Source organism: Oryctolagus cuniculus, chromosome 11, assembly GCF_051225735.1.
Source record: "Oryctolagus cuniculus isolate XC-2025 breed Fujian yellow rabbit chromosome 11, ASM5122573v1, whole genome shotgun sequence".
Lineage (NCBI taxonomy): Eukaryota > Metazoa > Chordata > Mammalia > Lagomorpha > Leporidae > Oryctolagus > Oryctolagus cuniculus.
The window spans coordinates 70,978,172-70,997,141 of NC_142877.1; positions in this window are offsets into that span (position 1 = coordinate 70,978,172).

Here is an 18,970-nt window from a genome sequence, read left to right on the forward strand (position 1 = left end):
GGTAAAGCATTTAAAATACACACCTCTAGCAATTTTCAAATATATAGTGTATTTTTTTTAGGATTTATTTATTTATTTGAAAGTCAGAGTTACACAGAGAAGGAGAGAGAGAGGGAGAGGGGGAGGGAGGGAGGGAGGGAGGAAAAGAGAGAGAGAGAGAGAGATCCTCCATCCAATGGTTCACTCCCCAATTGGCCGCAATGGCCGGTGCTGCGCCAATCCAAAGCCAGGAGCCAGGAGCTTCTTCCAGGTCTCCCATGCGGGTGCTGGGGCCCAAGGATTTGGGCCTTCTTCTACTGCTTTTCCAGGCCATAGCAGAGAGTTGGGTCGGAAGTGGAGCAGATGGGACTAGAACCGGCACCCATATGGGATGCCGGCACTTCAGGCCAGGGCGTTAACTCACTGAGCCACAGCACTGGCCCCTAGTGTGTCGCTCCCCCTCTTCGTGGAGGAACGACACAGGACCCTGCACTGTTCTTTTGTCTGCTCAGCCCTCCCCGGGTTTGCTGCTGGTTCTTCCCGGGTTGGCTACCGTCCCTTCCACCTCCGTGGAAGGGCGGGCCCCCTGCCACTTTTCCCCACTTCCGCGGGGGAGCGGCACACCGCCGGCCAGCTCTCTTGGGGGCTGCACAGGTGTTCCTTCAGATAGATGTTCCTCTTAGATGTTCCTGGTGCATATTGTCTCTCTCCTCCTTTATAGTCCTCTTCCACCAATCCCAACTCTGCTACCCACACGCCGAGTATGCTGCTCTCCTCCAATCAGGAGCAGGTCCTACAGTTTATTGGTTGAACTGGAGGCAGCTGTGTAGAAGCTGTTACTTCCTTCTCAGCGCCATATTGTGGGAGAGCAGATGCATAGAATAAGTCTTAATTCTAGTAACTTAGTCTAGTCCGAGTTGCTCCCAGTTGCTCCCCACACTAGTGTATTATTATGATTATGATTTCTATAGCACCATCCTGTGCAAGCCCATTCATTTTTTTTATTTAAACATTTGTTATTTCATTTAAAAGAGTTACAGAGAGAGGCAGAAGCAGACAGAGAGGTCTTCCATCCACTGGTTCACTCTAACTGGTCACAACAGCTAGCACTTGGCCAGGCTGAAGCCAGGATCCAGGAGCTTCTTCAGGGTCTTCTACATGGGCAGCAGTATTCTAAGCACTTGGGCCATCTTCCACTGCTTTTCCAGACCATTAGCAAGGAGCTGGATCAGAAGTGGAGCAGCTGGGACTTGAACCAGTGCCCACATGGGATTCCAGTGCCACAGGCAGTGACTTTACCCACTACACCCCAGCACCAGCCTCGCAAGCCCATTTTTACTAACTGAAACTCTGGACTCTGTAATCAACATTTCCTCTTTCCCCACCACCTGCGTTGTCTGCTGACCATCATTCGACTCATTGTATGAGGCTGAATATTTTAGATGCTACACACAAGTGAGACAATGCAGTATTTGTCTTTCTGTGTCCAGCTCACCTCACTTGGCCTGATGTCCTCCAGGTTCAGCCTTCTTGTTATGAATGACAGAACTTCCTCCTTTGTGAAGACTGAGCATTGGCCCAAGTGTGTATAGAACTCCATTCATTTGATGATGAACACTTGGGTTGCTTCTATTAGCTATTGTGATTAAGGCTGCAATGAACTTGGGAGTACAGATGTCTCCTAGACACACTGATTTCCGTTCCCTAAAGGCTACATTCTTCAAGCTACATCACAAGGCCTCAAAAATGATTTTGAGTAATGTAAATGGGGAAGATAGATATTGGTCTGAATCTGCCCCAAATTTAAGAAGACCTTGGGATTCACTTGTGTGTATTTTTCACTCTCCCTCTCCTCTCTTTTCTCCTTCTCTTCCTCCAGCAAAATTTCCCTCTCAATTGGCTTTTTCCTTACCTGTTTCTTTCTCATAAAACAAAAATTTAGAATGACTACAAATTTCCTGTTACTGGAATTACTTTGTTGTCGGAATATCTGTTTCTGATGAATTTAAATGTTCTAATCTATCCTAAAAGCCAAAACTTAAATGGAAACATCCTGTAGTGATTTATAATCTGTGTGCAGAGAGAACATCAGTGTAGCGTGGAGCTTGGGATTTGGGGACACATGAAGTTTAGATACTAGCTCTGCTAATGAAAAAACTGTGACTTGGGGTTGGCTCCTAAACTTGGGAGTTTTCATATCTGTTAAATAGATGCACTCATATCTGCTATGCAGAGCAGAGTAATAAATGCTTAAAGCAAGTGACAGTTAGAGGAGGTGACATTTCCTGAACGCTGATTAGGGATCAGGCAGCATGCTAAATATATTATCTACCATCCTAATCATTATGCAGTACTACATATAAAGTGAGTTTTGTCATTATTCCCATTTCCTAGATTACAAAACTGAGATACAGCAAGATTAAGTGACTTGCCCAGATGGTTCAGGTGCAGAGTGCCAGGGCCTAGCTGTCAGTGCTGGCAGTCTGTTGGTCTGCCTTCAGGGTCTTTACCCAAAAGATGGACATCTGACATAGAAGAGAAACTTGATAAAGGTATATTTCTTCCACCCCCTATCAATGCATCATTTATACTTTTTTATATAAGAAACTGGCCAACACACTATTTGCTATGGTGAATTTAATTTCTGATTTTCAAAGTCATAAAATGCGTAGGCGATATTGTATCTGAATGTTGGAAAGAGTAGAATGACCCACTTTGAGTAAAGTAGCTTTAAATAAGTTCTGTTTTAAATAGCATGCCCTAGAGTATTCACCACAAAAATTGCCAGCCATTTATCAAATGAGCTACAAGCATGTGTGTGTGTGTGTGTGTGCGTGCATGCACGTGTGCACATGGGGGGAACATCTCACCCACTGATTTGTCCTTCTATCTATTTTGTAAATAGATAATTGCTACTGTATTTGTCTTAAATATCAAATAATTTAGTCTGAACTTGACTCTTAGTAATATGAATCAAGGTTGGTCACATTTGTAGGGAAAAATATTTAAGCATTTAAGACTCTTATTATATTTCTTTCTTTGTGACTTAATTTTTATTAAATACTATTCATTCTATAAAGAAAATAAAATAGATACAGAAAAGGGAAGTCATGGTAGGGAAGAGAAGGGAAGGAGAGGAAGAGAGGAATGGAGGAAGAGAGCGAGGGAGGAAGGGTGGCAGTGCAGAAAAAGGGGCATGGGGGAGGAAAAAGGCTTCCAGCCAAGGCAAAAGGATATGGCCACAAATATCCAGGTCGATCAGGAAAATATAATAATAACATTAAAGATGTGCTTCAAATACTGTAGGCTTATAAATGTTTATTTGAAATGTGGGGTGTCAGAGGGACACACACACACACACACACACACGAGAGAGAGAGAGAGAGAAAGAGAGAGAGAGGGAGAAATATTGAGAAAGAGAGATCTTCTATCAGTTGGTTCACTCTCAACAGCCATGTCTGAACCAGGAACTCCATCCTGGTCTCCCTCAAGGGTGGCAGGGGACCAAGTACTTGGACCATCTTCAACTACCTTCCCAGAAAGCAGGATTGCAAATGGAGCAGCCAGGACTCTAACTGGAATTCTGATGTGAGATATCAGAGTCCCAGGTAGCAGCTTCACCTGCTGGGCCACAGCATCAGCCCCTCCATCAAACACTTTAAAGATAAAAAAAAAATATTTCCTGAAACAAGAACACCCTGTTCATATATTCATTGTATATGTGTGAGTATATGTGTGTGTGTGATGTATGTATATATATATGCATATATACACACATTAAAATTCAGGTATGTGTTCTATAGCTCTGAGCATGAAAGAACAAAGAAGTCTAGTCTTGCAAATAAGAATGAGAAAAATATGGTTTTACTAGAATTAAAACTCACTGCTTAATTAGGAATTGGAGAGGAAGTCTGCAGGCTTGTGGATGTGGAAAATTAGACAAGCAATGTGAAATAATGGCAAATGACTTCATCTTGCTTTATCTCAGTTTTGGCATCCATAATGCCAAATAATGACAACACTCAGTTTATAAGTCATTGTGAGGATCAATTAGATATTTAGCACACTGCCTGATCTCTAGTCAGTGATGTAGTAGGGCAAAGGATGGCAGACTGGTTAGAAATCGCCAGGTCTGGGCTTTACTTCAGCTCTCCTACTCAAGTTGTTATGTGGTCTAGGGTGAATAATTTAAACTCTTTTTAATACAATAGAAATGATGATACAACCATGATTAGATTATGCTGTGCATTTGGAATTCTTAATTTCAAAAAGCAATTTGAATGAAGTATCCATGACAATTTTTTTCCGTGTCTATTGACTTAGCTTTCAATGTACTTCATTAAGGTGAATTGAGGCTAAACATATGTATTTCCAATAAAGTAATTTATTCTACATTTGAGGTGAATCAGAAGAAATGTAGATAGAGAATTCCTTGCTAATTTGTCTCTTCTGGGGGCGGAGATGTGGTGTAGTGGGCAAAGCCGCCGCCTGCGATGCCAGCATCCCATATGGGTGCTGGTTCAAGCCCTAGCTAATCCACTTCTGATCCAGTTCCCTGCTAATGCATCTGGGAAAGCAGCAGAAGATGGCCCAAGTGCTTGGGCCCCTGCACCCACGTGGGAGACCCGGAAGAAGCTCCTGGCTCCCGGCTTCGGCCTGCCCCAGCCCTAGCTGTGCAGCCATCTGGGAAATGATCCAGAGGATGAAAGCTCTCTCTCTCTGCCTCTGCTTCTGCCTCTCCCTCTCTGTAACTCCACCTTTCAAACAAATGAATGGATTTTTTAAAAAAATCATCTCTTCTCTTGGAGTTATTTTTCTTTCTTTCTTTCTTTTTTTTTTTTTTTTTTTTTTTTTACAGGCAGAGTTAGACAGTGAGAGAGAGACAGAGACAGAGAGAAAGGTCTTCCTTTTTCTGTTGGTTTACCCCCAAAGTGGCCGCTACAGCCAGCACATTGTGGCCAGCGCACTGCGCCGATCCGAAGCCAGGAGCCAGGTGCTTCCTTCTGGTCTCCCATGCGGGTGCAGGGCCCAAGCACTTGGGCCATCCTCCACTGCCTTCCCGGGGCCACAGCAGAGAGCTGGCCTGGAAGAGGAGCAAGCGGGACTAGAACCCGGGGTGCTGGCGCTGCAGGTGGAGGATTAGCCTAGTGAGCTGCAGCGCCGGCCAGAGTTATTTTTCATATTCTCAGAAAAACAGTGTGTAAGATTGTGGCTATATGAGGTTCACTTGATGTGGGGTTCTATCGGCAAAGAACAAAATAGAAATCTTGGCAAATTACACCGCCTACATCCTCAGTTTTGTTTTCTTGGAGAGAGTTAGATATTAGAAAGTAAAAATGTTAATTACAGCGGGGTTCATCAGTGGGGAGGAGGAGAAGGCAACCAAAACTGATCACAATTTTATTTTCATTTAAATTAGTTTGTTAATTGGGTTAGAATCCCACTGCTGAAACAAGGAGAACTATAGAAGACAGGTTTATTTTTAGCTTGTCAGTACATAATTCTCCAGCACTCCTTTCTTCCTGGAGTCAAAAGAAGAGTAAATGTTTTCAAAAATAACAAAAGGTTAAAGGTGCCTTTTAGCGTCTTCGTTCTATTGAGCAGAGTTTGATTGGAAGACATCAGGTCTACATTTTGTTCCATGCAGTTTTTTCACAGTACCCACTTTCCATGACTGTTTCTCAAGATCTTCTCATATGGAAATCTCATGGATTGGGGCTGGTGCTGTGGCAAAGCTGGTAAAACGGCCACCTGCAGTGCCGGCATCCCCTGTGGGCACCAGTTTGTGTCCCAGCGATTCCACTTCCAATCCGGCTGTCTGCTGCGGCCTGGGAAAGCAGCAGAGAATGGCCCAAGTACTTGGGCCCCTGAACTCATGTGGGAGACCCAGAGGAAGCTTCTGGCTCCTGGCTTTGGATCAGCACAGCTCCCGCTATTGCAGCCAGTTGGGGAGTGAACCAGAGGATGGAAGACCTCTCTCTCTCTTTTTGTCTCTGCCTCTCCTTCTCTCTCTGTGTAACTCTGACTTTCAAATAAATAAATAAATATTTTTAAAAAAGAAATCGCATAGATTTCATTTTTTATTTTTGGTACCAAATAAACATCTTTTAATTTCATTTTCTATCAACTTCTTGAAGCACATTTGTAAACGGGCTCCAAAGACTCTGGACTGTATTGGAGGAAGCTTTACCTTTTTCATTGTTAGCATGTTGTAAATGAGTGGTTGAGTTCTTTGCTTTTTATTAGATTTACTTATTTATTTATCTGTCTAGATTTATTTGTTTATTTGAAAGAGCAACAAATAGAGAGAGAGAGAGAGAGAGAGAGAGAGCGAGCTATCATCCAGTTGTTCACTCCCCAAATGGCCACAATACTCAGATCTGGGCCAGGCTGAAACCAGGAGCCAGGAATTCCATCATGGTCTCCCATATAGGTATCAGGGACTCAAGTACTTGAGCCATCTTCCCCCACCTTCCATGGAAACCAAGCAGCCAGGACTCAAACCAGTGCCTGATATGGAATGCTGGTGTCACGAGTCGCAGCTTAACCTGCTGCACCCAACACCAGTCCCATCCTCTTTATTCTTTTAAAACAAATACCACAGCCTCATATTTATTAATTTCAAACTATTTGCCTGCTCCTATTTTATTCTTCCATGAATACACAAGAGAGTAAAATAAATGGAACAGCCTTTGATTTCTCCATTGACAAAATCAAAAGCAGCTATGGCAGCCTTTCCTGACATCTTGTCCTATCAGAATAGGTGAGATGACTGGTAAGTAGTTGGTGATCTAGCCTCCAACACCTTAATTGTCTCATTTCTCCTTAGACCCACTTCCTTGTCTGCCTTCTATTGTTGTTACTATTCTATCATCTGTTCTCCTTGGTGAGTAATGAGCTGGCTGAGAACACTGGCTATGCTTCTTCAACCTTTGATTACTCCCCAGGATCAACTTGCAATGTCTTTCTTTTTAATATTTATTAATGTATCTATTTATTTGAAAGGAAGAGTGACAGAGAGAGAGGGAGAGGCAGAGTGAGGTCTTCCTTCATCTGTTTCACTCCTCAAATGGCCACAGCAGCCAGGTCTGAGTAAGGCTGAAGCCGAGAGCCAGGAACTCCATCTTGGTCTCCCATGTCAGTGGCAAGGGCCCAAGCACTTGGGCCATCTTCTGCTGCATTTCCAGTTGCCTTAACAGGGAGCTGGACCAGCAGTGAGACTCGACACAGCACTCTGATATGAGCTGCCAACATCACAACCAGCAGATTAATCCACTGCTCCAGAACTTTGGCCCCAGCCATCAATGTGTCATATACGTTATATATTCAAAAAAATTGCCATCATTTTTCTTTTTAAATTATCCAGGCGGGCATCTGGCACAGTGGTTGGAAAGCACTCGGAACACCCACATTCCATATTACAGTATTTGAGTTCAAGTCTTGTCTTCACCTCTGAGTCCAGCTTCCAGCTGATGTGCTCCCTGGGAGGCAGCAGTGATGGCTCGAGTACTTGGGTCACCACTCCTGTGGGCAGCCTGAATTGGGTTCCTGGCTCCTGGCTTTGGCCTGGTCTATTCTCCATCCAGCAGATGGAAGATCTCTATCTGTCTGTCTCTCTGGCTTTCAGATAAATAAAACTAAATTATTCTTAATGAATTGTCCTACCTTACAGATAATGGAAACAGAAAAGTAACCAGACTTGCCTAAGGTCATACAGTAAAGAAGAGAGAGGCAATTTGAAAGGTTGCCATGGTCTTTATCATTCTATTAAATGGACTAAGAAAACTAAGTATTGAATTGCTTTATCAGGGGCTGGCGCTGTGGCTTAGCGGATGGGACCATCGCCTGCAGTGCCAGCATCCCATATGGGCGCCGGTTCGAGTCCTGGCTCCTCCACTTCCAATCCGGCTCTCTGCTGTGGCCTAAGTCCTTGGGCCCCTGCACCCACGTGGGAGACTCGGAAGAAGCTCCTGGCTTCAGATCGCTGCAGCTCCGGCCGTTGCAGCCAGTTGGGGAGTGAACCATCAGATGGAAGACCTCTCTCTCTCTCTCTCTGTCTCTCCACTCTCTGTGTAACTTTTACTTTCAAATAAATAATAAGTGGGGGCTGACGCCGTGGTACAGTGGGTTAATCCTCCACCTTCGGTGCTGGCATCCCATATGGGTGCCAGTTCTAGTTCTGGTTGCTCCTCTTCCCATCCAGCTCTCTGCTATGGCCTGGGAAAGCAGTAGAAGATGCCCCAAGTGCTTGGGCCCCTTCACCCACGTAGGAGACCCAGAAGAAGCTCCTGGCTCCTGGCTCCTGGCTCCTGGCTCCTGGCTCCTGGCTTCGAATCAGCCCAGCTCCAGCTGTTGCAGCCATTTGGGGAGTGAGCCAGTGACAGAAGACCTTTCTCTCTGACTCTCCCTCTCATTGTAACACTACCTCTCAAATAAATAAATAAAATCTTAAAAAAAAAAGTAAATATTTTTTTAAAATTGCTTTACCAGAGAACTTTAAGTGGAAGTTCCCAGATTTGGCTGGCTACACACATAACCTCATTGTAAAGCCCCAAACCTCACCACTCCTGCGTAAAAGCTTCATTTCTGATTTCACTGGAAATGACCAGCACAGACATGTTTGACTCAATTTACTTAGACTGGCCTCAAACACGATGTTGTCGGTTGTAACAAAATGGATTCTGGGCTGCCTAAATTTGGTGGATGTCTTCCAAAAAAGACCAGGCAGTACAGGAAGTGGCAGGTGACTCAGTGTTCCAAGCCAACACTCTGAGTCATTCTCCTTCAAACTCCTCGGGGCAGGGCTAAGAAAAAGACCTATCCAGAGCACCATGGTGCTAGGAAATGCTGAACCAAGCCAAGTCTGGCGTTCTCTCTCAAATCCCACTCTCAGTCTACAGAGCTGGGCACAACCATCCTAGTTTTCCTCTTACTCAAACTGTTCTCTGATTCTTTCTCTAAAATGAGAAAGAGGGGGCCGCACTGTGGTGTAGTGGGTAAAACCACTGCATGCAGTGCCAGCATCCCATATGGGTGCCAGTTCGAGATCCAGCTGCTCCACTTCCAATCCAGCTGTCTTCTATGGCCTGGGAAAGCAGTAGAAGATGGCCCAAGCCCTTGGGTTCCTTCACCTACGTGGGAGACCCAGAGGAAGCTCCTGGCTCCTGGCTTCAGATCACCTCAGCTCCAGCCATTGCAGCCATCTGGGGCATGAACCAGCCGATGGAAGACCTCTCTCTCTCTCTCTCTCTCTCTCTCTCACTTTCTCTCTCTCCCTCCCTCCCTCCCTGCCTCTGCCTCTCTGTAACTGTTCCCTTCAAATAAATAAATAAATCTTAAAAAAAGAAAGAAAGAAAGAAAGAAAGAAAGAAAGAAAGAAAGAAAGAAAGAAAGAAAGAAAGAAAGAAAAAGGAGGAGGAGGAGGAAAGGAAAAAAAAATAGAGAGGAGAGCTCTACTCTCGGTCAAGGCAATCTCTTCTTTACCAGGTAACATATTTTCATTTCACCATAACCTCTAGTTAATGCTCTTGTTTTAATCCCCTAGGATACCAAACAGCTTTCATCTCATGTTAATTCCAACTGGTTGGTAGTGGAGCCTTGAACACTGAGCTGGTGAGGATGCTGCAGCCACACTTGGGCTCAGTGATGGGAAGTGCTGCAGCAGATAAATGGTGGTGCTCTGGGTGCAGGCGTGTCTGCTGGAGATTTGCCATCCCTGGCCTCGTGGGAAGTGTTTTCAGTGGGAGAAATCCCCCAGACAGGCAGAAGGAAAGGAACAACCCTAGCCGTCCCTTGGAACTGACGTGGTTAAGTAGATCATACTGTGTGGCCTTCTGCAAATTATGCATCTCCAGAGGCCTTGGACTCCACCTTCTCTGCAGGGTCAGTTTAGGTCGGAAAAGCTACACAGCGAATACAGTGCTCCTAGGATTTCTAAATCACTTACACAGTACTCTTTCAATTTTGTATATTTTAAATTATTTTGCTCAAAAGTAAAGGTTGATGTTGTACCTTCTGGTCCGAGTTATAAATTGGCTAATTAGCTACTGTCTTCTTTTCTCAGTAGAGCCCCAACTGGACACATTATTTTTAACTTCTCTTTCTAAAGACAATGTTATCTAATATCATTGCCTAGCTACCATATACCACCAAGCTGGAGATACTGAGAGTTGAAAGTCAGTCTTTCTATGTAGTCAGAGAAATATGAAATATTTGGGAAACAAGTGCATTTGCATTTCTTGGGAGAATTATGGCACAAAAGTTCTCTGCTTTGCAGAAATGATGTGTTACCAAGCAAATACACAAAGTACATTTTCATTTAAAAAAAAACTTATAATTTGCATTTGACATCTACTTACATTTGTATAAGACTGGAGGCACCAGTGACAATGGCAGGGTTACTGCTGTCTCTGTCAAAGTTCTTGTGGCCACCGATGAGACTATTGCATTTGTTGTTAAAGAAAAGGCTGCTCCAAAGCCAGTCCTCTGAACAAAGTGACCAAAGCCAATGAATCAAAACTGTTTCCCTCACCTGGGGGCTTCTTGCCTCCACTCTCAGAGCAACCACATAGTTACCATGTCACCTGAGATGTCATAGTGCAGCCACTAGAGACCCAAGGCCAGTACTAGAAAACCTGGAAAATAGAAAAATGTATTTTCATCGCTGGATTTGCTTCTGTCATCTGAAAAATACCGTAAGTTCTGCAAGAGTGAGACTATTCCTTTCTACTCATTATGAAATCCTTAATAGCTAGCATAATGTATGATACTTAAATGGGACTCAAGAAATCATTGTTGAACGTACATAGGGTGGGTAGATGGATGTTTGGATGGATGGATAGATGGGTACATAAACGATGAGTATTGCAAATGAATTGAAAGTTGCCTTACGTTACCATGTTGACATGAGACATACAACAAATCCCCCAGATGGCTGCAGTCAAGCAGAACATTTTGATAGTTTGACACAGGAAGTAACTATCAAGTGAATGATTTTTTTTTTTTCTTTTTAGTAACAGGAGAAGTCTTTCTGATGTGGCATTCAACCTGAAAGTTGTTTTCTTCCTCTCAGGGTTAGGACAATCCTGACACCTTGGAGACCGAGAAAACAAATTCCTAGTTATTGGCACTGGAGAATTTTCCTTGGAGGATGGCTTCTCCCACTCCAGTGATGCTTGGCTCTGTACAGTATCAAAGAGGAAAGGGAGTAGTAGCTAGAACTACATAAAGTACATAAAGATTGTCTACCTAATAGAGTCTCAGTGTAGAATTCTCTTGGACTCCGTTTTCCATACACAATTTATCAGCTTTGATAAAAAGAAGTTACTGTGCTAGGGTGGATCTGTGGGGGAGACAGGACAGGACTGAACATTAAATATTATGAAACAAGTACAAAAGCTTCAGCAAATAGTGTTGGACTAAGAAAGATTTCTTTCTTAATTATTTCTAGCTATACTTTTTACTGATAATGCAGTCAAATGGAGTGAAACAGAGGACAGAGCAGCTTTAGGGAGGTGCAATTTATATACCATAAAATTCACCTATAACAAGGGTACATTTCAATGATTTTAGTAGATTTACGTAGTTGTGCAGCCATAGATACAACTCAGTTTTTCAATATTTCTTTCTACCCTCAAAATTTCTCTGAAACTCATTCATAACCAATCTTGAGTCCTGTCTCTAGTTCTAGGCAACTACTGTTCTGCTTTCTGTGTTTGCAAATTTGCCTTTCTTAGAAATTTCATATAATCAGCTCAGGCATGACATAGTCTTTTGTGTCTGTCTTATTTTGCATACTGTTCTGGAGTTTCACTTATGTTTTTATATATATATATCAGTAACTTCTTTTTGTTGCTAAATATATATAGATATAGGTATATATATATATGTATATATATATATATATATATATATATCAGTAGCTTCTTTTTGTTGCTAAATCATATTCCACAGTAAAACATCACATTTTGTTTAAACAGTTCTTGGAAATTTGGATTGTATTCATTTCTCAGCTATTATAAACAATGTTCTTATGAACATTTTTTAGTTATTTATGTGAGCATATGTTTGTTTGTTTAGTTCTCTTAGATAATTAGGAAGCAAATTACTGGGTTGTATGTTGAATTTGTGTTTGACGTTTTAAGATACTGCCAAACTATTTGCCAATGTAGCTGCACCATCTGACCTTCTCACCAGTAATGTGTGTACATCCCATTTTCTCCATGTCTCCTATACGTGCTACAGTCAGTCATTCGAATCAGTTATTCTAGTGAGTTTATAGTGAGGGTATCTCATTGTAACTTTTAATTTGTATTTCCCAAAGTAAAAATGTTGAACATCTTTTCATGTGTTTATTAGCCATTAATTCAGTTTCTTTGATGTCTTCAAATCTTCTGTCCATTTTTTTAATTAGGAAGTTTGTCTTCTTATTATTGTTATAAACATTTTTTTCTGGATACAAGTCCTTCATCACATACATGATTTACAAGTATTTTCTCCTGTGTCACTTGTCTTTTCATTATCTTAATTCTACCTTTTGAAGAATGAGAGTTTTTAATTTTGACGAAGATAAATTTTTCATTGTTTTCTTTATGGATTGTGTTTTTGGTGCTATATCTATATTTTCTGCTTTCCCTTGTTTTACTGCTTTTCTTAACAGTTTTGTATTCATTTTTTAACTTTGTATCTTCATTTATGTCTTATTAAACTAAATAAGTACTTAAACTAAATAAGTATTTCACAGCAAAATGTTTATCTTATTGCTCTCCTCTCTCTTTCACAAGATTATAGTTTTTCTTTTAAAAAAGTTCTTGCTTTTTTTTTAAGATTTATTTATTTATTGAAAGTCAGAGTTACATAGAAAGAGAAACAGAGAGAGATCTATCCATTGGTTCACTCCCCAGATGGCCTCAGTGCTAGGGCGGGGCTATACAGAAGCCAGGAGCCTAGAACTCCATCTGGGTCTCCCACATGGGTGACAGGGGTACTTGGGCCACCTTCCACTGTCTTCCCAGTAGCATTAGCAGGAAGCTGTATTGGAAGCAGAGGAGCTGAGACTCAAACCAACACTCCAACATGGGATTCAAGGAGTGGCTTAACCCACTGTGCCACACTGCCTGCCCCGATAGGTACTATTATTATCCTCACTTCAGAGTTGATCAAACAGACACAGAATACTTAAGTAAGAGCTCCTTACTTAATATACTTAAGTTCCTCCCAAGAAGTGACAGAACTGGGTTTTGAGCTCAGGCAAACTAGCTCCAAACCACAGTGCCACACCGTCTCTAAGCAACCTCCCCTACAGAATGACTTCCCGAATAAATCTGTTTTGGAGTGGGCAGGGTCTAATGTAGTGTCACTCCAGCTTCTCGTCTTTGAAACTGATCTACCCAGAGAGCGGGTTCCTGTTTCTGTTGCGTGAACTTCCCCCTGAAGCTCTCTCTTCCCCTGCTCACACATGCAGCCCTTGTTGTGAATAGCAATCAAAGCAGAGCATATCCTCTTCTCGCTCTCAGCTTGCAGCTGGGGAAACACTGGAACTGGGAGGTGAGCACTGGATGTAGTCTGGGGCCTCCATCAGCTGCCACTAGTACCCCAGCACTTTCCTTGGCTCCTTCCTTCCTGAGCCCTAGCTGTGCAATAACTCCAAGGTTCCTTGAGATACCTCTGTGTTCTTCCAACACGTTCCCATTCTGCTTATGGAGTTAGGTTGTTGTCTCTTACTTGCCACCAAAAAGTCATCCCTACAAGGGCAGCCCCTGCAGAGGCTCAGCCATACCTGCCCAGGGCCCACAGCCTTTCCCATCAGCACTCACATTTCAGGGCCTCTCCCCAGTCCCGCTGGTCTCACTGAGTTCTCCTGGAGTGTGGGTGACACTTGCTTGTCAAAGGCGTCTCCCCTGGAATACCTTTCTAGGCCTCACAGGAGACACCTAACTTATCTGATAACTAAGCTGTGCTAATGCGAGAGTGAGAAGAAACTCTCCTGTCCCTCCTTTTCACTCTCAGGGAGCAGGTGCAATCTGTGACAGGATGCTGCTGAGACAATGGCACTGCTGTTTTCCAAACCAAGAATGGCTTGGAGAAGAGAGGAGGAGGCAAATCTGGGGGCAAAGGGAGTCTTATTGTGCCTTCTATGATTCCCTTTCTCTAAGCAGCTGCTGCTACCCTAGGCAGAGCAAAGAGCCACTGCTACTGCCCATCGATGAGAACAGGCGTTCCAAAGGCTGGCTTCAGAGCGTGCACAGCCACGCTAGCTTCAGAGACAAAACCAGTGGCAAGAAGTTCTGGTTTGGGGCGTGCGGGTTGTGAGATGGGGCACAGGACTTGGGGCCAACCCAACCTTTGTTCACATTCCGCCTCGCTGCCCACACAGGCAAGTCCTGAGGCTGCTTCTGAGTTGATTACAGCTGCAAGCTTGACAGATTCGTGGAAAGCCTGGTACACCATGTCCCATCTACTAGTTGGGTTCCCCCTTTTCAAACAGCAGCAACCCCACGGTTCTTTCCATTGTTCCCATGGACTTTGTGAAGACCCTGCATGGACAAAAACAAAGATATCTTAACTACTCCTCTCTGCCTCTGGCCAATTATTCTTTGCCTTGATTTGTTGGTTGGTAGACACCTCCATTTTGAGGCAATGACAAATGTGCAAATAGTTATGGAGGTCCTTGTATCTCAGTCGAACCTGGTGCTGTGGAGAAGAATACGAGGAAGCTGGGTGGCCCAGGGCCGGACTAAATCGTGTACACCCAAGCAGACTGTTGAACCAAATAGGATTTTTCAGGTCAAATATATTTTAAGCATAACTTCCCTTCCTTGGCTAACATACCCTTCACTTTTTTTATTTATTTGAATGACAGAGAGCTCCTATATACTGGTTCACTCCTGCAAATGCCTGCAGCAGCTGAGCCCATGGGAGGCAGGGACCCAACTATTTGAGCCATGACTATTGCCTCCCAGGGTCTGCAGCAGCAGAAAGCTGGAGCCAGGAATCAAACACGTGCACTCTGGTATGGGACATGGGCGTCCCAACTGCCAAGGTTAATGCCCCTCCCCAGTAGAACACTTAGACATCATTTTTAGTCACCAAAGACATTACCAGCATGGAAGAACTTCTAATTTTCTCTATCTGACAATTAGAAGAGGCAAGTGATCCCAATGAAAGGGGGGAAAAATGTGGTGGTTCTGAGCTCTATTGAGAGGCAGGAAGGAAATGTATAAACACACTAGTCTGGAAAAAAGGCCTAGGGACAAAATTTTGTTTATTTGTTTTAATTTTTATTTCTTTCCATTCTATTTGAAAGAGAAACAGAGAGATAGAGATCTTCCATCCACTGATTCATTCCCCAAATGTCAGCAACATCAGGGCCTGGACCAGGCCAAAGCCAGGAGCCTAGAACTCAATTTGGGTCTACCATGTGGGTGGCAGAGGCCCAAGTTTTTAAGCCATCTCCTGCTGCTTTTCCCAGGCCATTAGCAGGGAGCTGGATAGGAAGTGGAGCAGCTGGGACACGAACCTGTGCCCATATGGGATACTGGCATTGCAGGCAGTGGCTTTACCCACCCTGCCACAGCGATGGCCCCTACACTCTTCATTTCTACATCACCATGGCCATGTGGAAAGACTTTTACCCTTGAGCAGATGTTTGGCTTCTGCTGACACTGCAGCCTCATGTTTCCTAATCTGAAAATGGGCATAAAAATACCCAACTCAAAAACATTTTTCAGGGTAGGTGCTGTGGTTCAGCAGGTTAAACCACCTTCTGCAGTGCCGGCATCCCATGTGGGCACTGGTTTCAATTCCAGCTGCTCCACTTCCAATCCAGCTCTCTGCAATGGCCTGGGAAAGCAGTGGAAGATGGCCCAAGTGCTTGGCCCCTGCACCCATATAGGAGACCTGGATGGAGTTCCAGGCTCCTGGCTTTGGCCTGGCCCAGCCCTGGTTGTTGCAGCCATTTGGGGAGTAAACCAGTAGATGGAAGACCTTTCTCTGTCTCTGTCCCCCACCCCTTGCTTTCTGTAGCTCTTTCAAATAAGTAAATAAACATTATATTAAAAATTTTCATAGAATCAAATTGCACTTCTTGTCTGGACTTTGGGATTCATGAATAACTTCCAATCCATCTTCCATATTTTCTTCCCATAAATATCTACAAAGTAGGAGAGAGCCTTACTTTCTCAGTCTTGTGTTTGTATGTGGTAAAGGTGGCTGGATAAACATGTGTAACATAAAAGCCACAGAACGCTTATGCAAGTGTCGACCTGAAGTGGTGTGCTTTCTACAGAAGGTGAAGAAGAAGTAAATGTACATCACCAAAGAAAAAAATACAAGTGGCCATTCAGTCAACAAAGGGAATAGAAACTATCAAAGATTAATATAGATTTAAGAGGCACAACAATCAAATGGTGTGTTTGTATTTGTTTGGATTATGAATTGAACAAACCAACCATAAAAAGACATCTCTGATACAATCTGGAAATTGTATTTTTTTTAAGGTTTCTCTATTTGAAAGGCAGAATGACAGAGAGGCAGAGACACAAACAGAGATACATTCCATTTATTGGTTCATTTTCCAAGTGCCTGCAATAGCCAGGGCTGGGCCAGGCTGAAGCCAGGAGACCAGAACTCCATTGGATCTCCGACATATGTGGTAGGAACCCAGGTACTTAAGCTAACATCTCCTGCCTCTCAGAATGCAGATCAGCAGGCAACTGGATTGGAAGCAGAGGTGAACTCCATCCCAGGCACTCTGATATGGAAGGAGTGTGTACCAAGCACAGCCTAACCTGCTAGACCACAACGCCCACCCCTGGAAATTTTAAATATGGACTAAGAATTAGATTGAGCTAAGGAATAATTTTAATTTTGTTGGATGTGTCTGGTGTTGTGGTGCAGCAGGTTAAGCCACTGCCTGTGACACCGGCATCCCATATGAGAGCAGTAGTTTGAGTCCTGGCTGCTCCACTTTAGATTCAGCTTCCTGCTAATGCACCTGGGAAATCAGTGAAGATGACCTAAGTACTTGGGCCCCTGCCACCCACGTGGGAGACCATGATGGAACTCCTGGCTCCTGGCTTTAGCCTAGCCCAGGCTGGGCAGCTGTAGTCATGTGGGGAATGAACCAGCAGATGGAAGATATCTGTGTGTGTGTTTGTGTGTGTCCCTCTCCTTCTGTCACTGTGCCTTTATTAACTAAATTAGTTAATAAATCTTAAAAATTTTTGTTTGATGAGATAATGGCATTGTCATCATATTTTTGAAATGCTCTTGTCTGTGACAGATACATACTCAATTATTTATGGGTAAAATAAAATATCTTGGATTGTCTTTAAACAACTACAACCAGGGGAAAAAGGAGGGAGTAGATGAAAAATGAGGTTAAGGGCCGGCATTGTGGTGCAGTAGATTGAGCCACCTCCTGTGGCACCGACATCCCATACCAAAGTGGTGGTTCAAGTCCTGGTGGTTGCTCCACTTCCAGTTTGGCTCCCTACTAATGTACTTGGGAAGGCAGCAAAAGATGACCCAAGTGCTTGGGCCCCGGCTACCAATGCAGGAGGCCAGGATAGAGTTCCTTCAACCTGGTCCAGACCTGACTGTTGCAGCTACTTGGGAAATGAATCAGCAGATGGAAGATCTCGCTCTCGCTCTCACTCTGCCTTTCAAATAAATAAATATAAATAAAATAATTTTAAATTTAGTTAAATACTGAAATGGGGGTGAAACTCTTCTATTTATGTACACTTGAAATTTCCACACTAAAACCGTTTTTTCAAACCTAAGAACTATTTAAAGAATGGGTGAGAGGGCAACAAAAGTAAAAGGACATAAACCAACCACACAATGGCAATGGATGAAAGTGGTCAGATTTGAGTGATTTTGAGGGTTGAATCAAAAGGACGTGGAGAGGAATTTGATCTGTGGAATAAGGTGGAGAGAAGTGTCAGATTTCTGTTCTAGGGAGTTGGCGCCATTGATTAACATGAGGATTCCTGGAGGAAGAGCAGGTTTAGGAGGTCAGCCTAGGAAAGCTCTCCAGGAAGCAATCGCCAGCATGCATCTGGTGCTCGGCAGCAAAACCTGAACCACAGATATAGATCCATGAGTCATTGGTCCTTAGCAGGCTGTAAAGTCATGGGAAAGACTATAAAATTGCCCAGAGGGAAGTAGACAAGCAATGCACTGAGCCTCCAGCTCTGGGGGACTCCAACCCTTAAAGGTCAGTTGGAGGGAGGGGATAACCCAAGGAGAGACTGGGAAGGAACAGCCAGAGAAAGGAGGAAAACCAGGAGAACGAGGTGCTGTGAAAACTAAGGGAACAGTGTTATAAATGTTGATGGGTATAACTGAAACAGCTCTTCTAGAACCATGTTTTTGATATGTATGGAATAAAATGGGCCTTTCTTTTCAGTTTCCCTAATAACCAAGTCACATTTTAATGTATCAATGCTACAAACATCATCAAATTTTTCCATTGCATAAATATTTTCAAGTTACAAACTACTGACATCAAGAAACTTTAGAACACAACTGATCCTTATTTGAGGCCTGTCATAAGCAAAGCAAAGTCCAAGTTTAATAGTCATTTGTTGGGGTTGGCACTGTGGCACACTGGGTAAAGCCACTACCTGCAGCTCCGGCATGCTCTATGGGCACTAGTTCAAGACCCCATTGCTCCACTTCCAATCCAGCTCCCTGCTAATGCGCCTGAGAAAGCAGCACAGGATGGCCCAAGTGCTTGGGCCCCTGCACCAACGTGGGAGACCCAGAAGAAGCTCCTATCTCCTGGCTTCCGATTGGTCCAGCTCCAGCTGTCAAAGCCATTTGGGAATGAACCAGCCAATGGAATATCTCATTCTCTCTCTCTGTAACTCTGCCTTTCAAATACATAAATGAATCAAAAAAGAACAGAATTCATAGAAAAAATGTATTGTTTAAACTATAAGCATTTGTTGGATTCTGTGTCCAAAGTAATGTGGACTGTGCCAGG